Source organism: Triticum dicoccoides, chromosome 7A (genome assembly GCF_002162155.2).
Source record: "Triticum dicoccoides isolate Atlit2015 ecotype Zavitan chromosome 7A, WEW_v2.0, whole genome shotgun sequence".
Lineage (NCBI taxonomy): Eukaryota > Viridiplantae > Streptophyta > Magnoliopsida > Poales > Poaceae > Triticum > Triticum dicoccoides.
Window position 1 is genome coordinate 504,578,009 of NC_041392.1, and position 5,385 is coordinate 504,583,393.

A 5,385-nucleotide genomic window follows, 5' to 3' on the forward strand; every position below is an offset into this window, starting at 1 on the left:
CTTTACCAGAGCCGCCATAAGTGTTCCCATGTCATTACAATGGCGTTTGAGCCGTCCCAACTTCAGCTTCAAAGGTGCAAACTGATAATTGCCTTCCAATGTTAAAACAGTTGTATCAGTGTTGATTCGGTCTGATGAATGCAAAATCTCTGAAACCCAGCGTACCCAGCGGGTTGTTGATTCTCCTTCCTCCTGGACACAGGCAGCTAAATCCACGATTGACATGGGCTGCTTGCACGTATCCTTGAAATTCTGGATGAATCGGGCTCTTAACTCGGCCCATGACCCAATGGAGTTGGCCGGCAGGTTCTTCAACCATGTGCGAGTTGTTCCCTCCAACATCATGGTAAAGTATTTGGCACACACCGCCTCATCCACATCCAACATCTCCATTGCCATCTCATAGCTTTCCACCCATGACTCTGGGGATAAATCGGCGGTATAATTCGGCACCTTGCGCGGGCCTTTGAAATGCTTGGGTAGCCATACATTGTGCAATGCTGGGAAAAGACATGGTACTCCCAAAGAACTGGAGGTAACCCCTGGTTCCACCGATGTTGTTGGACGAACCGGAGTGAACTGACGAACCGGAGCTTCGTGCTGCGTCGCTAACTCGGCTTCCCGACGTGCCCTAGCATGATCCACTACATCCTAAGCATTGCCACCGCCGCCCGTCGGGTTATGGCCACGGGGCGGATTACGATTCCACGCATTGCTTGATACGGCCGGTTCATCGATATGCCTGCTGTAGCTCCGGCTCGGGGGGGGGGGAGTAGAATGAATCCTTTCGCGGCTATACGAATAAGCCTGCTGCTGAGTCAAGGCCGTCTGAAGGAGCTCCCTAGCCCGCCGTGTTTCAACTTCTACTGGGGACTCGCCATCAATCGGGAGAGCTGCCAATCGTGAAGCGGCGGCCACGATGTTATCCTGTGGGTTAGAGTAATGACCACCGGAGGTGTTGAGACGTGTCATGATGGGACATCGTTCTGACAAGGCTGAGGCGGCCGATCCATTGCCCGCGGCTGAACCGGTGCCCTGGTCCCAGGTGCCTCTGCCCGTTTTACCACTGGCTGGTTGCTGGTGCCTGCTCCTAGCGTGTTAAATAGATTTCTTGCCTCAAAAACCAGCGGGAGGTGCGACTGGTATCTTCTTCTCATGACATCATCTGACGCACTCTAATCCAGCATAAGCCGGTAGGCCTGAGCCTCTAACTCGGTCTGCTCTGTAGCCATCCTGGTGTTCTCTACCGCCAGGTCCGCTTTAGCTCGAGTTATCTGATCCTTCACCTTTGCAATCTCTGCGTTGTGCTGATCCCGGTTTGCCGCGTCCACCCCCGCTGCCAGCAACGTTGCCAAAGCATCAAACAAATTGGACAAAACCTGAGCCGGAGGCGGCGCAGAACCCCCTACTCCTGCTGGTGTTGCTACTGCTAAGCCAGAAAGTATCGCTGCGGCGGCAGAAGAGTGCTGCGCTGATTGTGTACCGACCATGAAGACTGCGACCCGACTCGGCGGATCAAGGGGATCCGGAATACTGTTGCCATCGGAACCACCACTAATCTGGCCATCCTGCAGCTGATACAGTGACTCGGTCTCTCCGGTTGAAGACTCGTTATCAGAATAGACAACGGTTTCGCCACCAGATGCCGATCTATCCTCATATTCCATTCCATGGATGACACCTATGAAGGCACGCCTTACGGTGGGCTGAACTTGGGAAGATCTTGCACGCTGAGCCGTCTCGATGATGTCGGTGCAGATGTCCGGCTCAGGGCCCGGTTCACTGATCTTACCGATGAAGACGTGAATTCCACCAAAGGGGACCCGGTACCCGTACTCAATCGAGTCGGCCTTGAGACTCCATGCCGCGACGACTTTTAGTCATCCGTCCCACAACGTATCCCTTGAGTCCTTCGAAGCTGCCCTTCAAGAACTCGAAACCATCATGCGATAGCCCCACGGTGGGCGCCAACTGTCGTGGTTTTGTCACGGCAGATTTCCTCATGGAAGGACTTAGTCGTGGAGCCATCGCTATGGGTAAGATTGAGGGGGTTAAAGCGGACAAGGGACGCAAGAGTTATACTGGTTCGGCCCCTCTCGATGAAGGTAAAAGCCTACGTCCAGTTGTGTTGGAATTGCTTGGGTTTCGATGACCAGGGAGCAAATCCGCTTTGCCTGGCTCTTGAGTTATTGTGTGTTGTTCCTAAACCGCCACCGGGTCGCCCCTTTATATACATAAGTCGATGCCCGTCGGTTTACAGAGTCTCGAGGCCGGATCATAAACATGTCTGGCTTGGTCTCTACTCCTATCTTACAATACAAGTTATATATTAATGTCGGTTTATGTCTACAGGCCTTAACCCTCCTTTGGGCCTTGGGCCTTCATGAAGCGCCACCATCTTTGTCTTCATGGCTTCAAATAAAGTAATCATCATGGGATAACCCGGCCTCTCCTGGCCGGTTTATGTCCAGTAGTAATATCCCCAACACTTCCGAAGATATTGCGCATCTCCGACCTTTCACCATGGCCAAGGAAGCATGGCAACATGTTGTTTCCATTTAGAAGGCAAGTGCAAGTATCCAACGCTCCAACTCTGAAGTGATTCAAGATGAAGCCGATGAGTTCGCAATGAATGAAGATGAAGAACCTCATGAGCTTTATCGGAGATTAACCACTCTCGCGGTCTCACTACGAGATCATGGGAGCAAGGATACGGATGACAATTGTATCAAGCACAAGTTTCTCAAGGCCATGATGCCTTACCATAAGGCCATGTCCTCTGTCATCCATCCAAGGCCGGACTTCCACACCTTGTCCTTAAGTGAAGTGTTGGATGAGTTTGTGGCAATGAGGATCTTGGACAAGACCGCCGACAATGCGGTGCTGCGTTCTCAACGCACAAAGAAGCCCAACCTTGCCTTGAAGGCCAAGGCTAGTGTTGAAGAAGAGGATGAAGAGGAAGAAGAGGAGAGTAACCCCAAAGATACAAAATATGCTTATCATGAGCACATAGCTCTCACTTCAAGGCAATTTTGGAGCAAGAAGAACTAAAGGCCCAACTTCAACAAGAACAACTCAAGTGACACCAAGGGCAAGCAACATGTGAGGACATGCTATAATTGTGGCAATGTGAGCCACTTTGTTGCGGAGTGCCCATATGAGAAGAGGAAAGACAATGGTGGCAAGCTTATCCGAAAAAGACAAGGCCAAGTCCTTCCCCAACCAGAACAACTTCACCAAGAAGACACCTCCTAAGGGGTTGGTGGCACAAGAAGAGTACAATGAGGATGATGATGATGATGATGAGACGGTTGCCATGGCCTCTGTTGCCACTGCAACAACTCCTCGGGTGTCTCTCTTCGACTCACCCAACGAGAACATCACCGCCAAGTGCCTCATGGCCAAAGCCACCAACAAGGTAACCCCCAACATCAAAACCACCATCACTACTACTCCCTCTTTGACAGATTGCATTGATGAAAGTGAGGGGTCCCATGAGGAAGAAAATGAATTTGAGTCTTTTATGAGTAAGATCAAAGGTAAATCCAAGAAGCACTTTGTTGCTCTCTTGGAACAACTTGGTGAAGCCAATGATATGATCGAGGCTCACGAAGACACTATCTCTAAGATGGAGGGGCATAGTCGTGACTATGCCAATGAGATATCGGATCTCTCTAATGCTCTTGAGGAAGAGCGTGGTCATTGTTTGGCTCTTGAGGAGTCACACAACGATGATCATGCTAAATTAAAGAAATATCTTGATCATGCTCTTGTTCTATCTCGTGTGCTCAATTCCGAGAAGGCCGAACTTTGGGTTGATCTTGCTAGACTCAAGGAGGAGTTTGATATACTTGACAAGGCTTAGAAAGCCTTGAAGGGTGCTCATGCTAGCCTCAAAGAGTCTCATGATCAACTCCAAGTGAAGCTAACTAAGGAAAAATCCACTTTTCCTCATATGGTTTTAATTGATCACGCAAATGCTACTAACCGTGTTGTGAGCATGTGCATCTTATGGAGGAGAATGAAAAGTTGAAGGAGCAACTTGAGAAAGGCCTTGTGTCTTGCATACAAGGTGAGAAGAACCTCAACGACCTTTTGAGAAATCAAAAGGAAGATGTGGGAAAGGAGGGAATTGGGTTTGCACCTAAGTCCAAGAATAAGAAGAAGAGTGACAAGGCCAAATGACCTCCTCCTCTCAAGCAAACTTTTGTGAAGGAGGGAGAGGGTGCTTCTAAGGAGAAGAAGAACAATGAGAAGGGTGGTGGTGTCAAGAAGGGCAATACCACTTCTTACTACAAAGTCGACGACTTTAACCCTTCTTATGTGTTATGCCATGCTAGTGATGGACATGTTTATGCTAAATTTGTTGGTTCTCCTTATGAGTACATTGAATGGTCTATTTGGGTTCCTAAGACCCTTGTTGCTAACATCAAAGGACCCATTACAAAATGGGTACCTAAAACCAAGCATTGATCTCGTGTAGGTGTTTGCTTCCGGCGGGGGGTCATGGTTGCTCGATAGTGGAGCCACAAATCATATGACCGGAAGCAAGGACTTGGTGGTGGACGTGCACAAGATTTCATCTATGCCCACCAATGTCGAGTGGGGTGATGTCTCGTCTTCTAAGGTATTGGGTCTTGGCAAGGTTGTCATTTATCATGATCTCACGATCGAGAAAGTCATGCTTGTTGAGTCCCTTGCATACAATTTACTTTCCGTTCGTCAACTTGCACTCATGGGCTTAGCCACTTTCTTTGATATTGATACCGTGGCCCTCTTGTGGAGCAAGACTCTTAAAGTAGCCTTTGTTGGGCATGTCGAGAACGGTCTTTATGTGATTAAATTCTCAGAGCGACCCACTAAGACCGCGACATGCCTAATGGCTAAAGTTGACGTGGGATGGCTTTGGCATCGCCGTTTAGCCCATGTCAATATGAGATCTTTGCAAAGTCTTCTCAAGGGGGACCATGTCTATGGACTAACAAATCTTAGCTTTGCCAAAGATCGTGCTTGCAGTGCTTGTATAGAAGGAAAGCTACATGAGAAGGCTCACCCTCCCACGACTATCGTCTACTCGAAGAGGCCCTTGGAGCTCCTTCACTTGGATCTCTTTGGACCTCCATCCTTTGATAGTCTTGGGGGTAGAAAGTATTGCTTGGTGATTGTGGATGATTATTCAAGATACACATGGGTATATTTCTTCAAGAGGAAGATTGAGACCCAACGAACCGTCATCGAGTTTGCAAACGAATCTCAACGCCAACACAATGCAAAGATCTTGACGATAAGAAGTGACAACGGCACCGAGTTCAAGAACTACACCTTGGATGAGTTTCTTAGTGATGAGGGGATCAAGCATCAATATTCCGCACCTTACACCCCTCA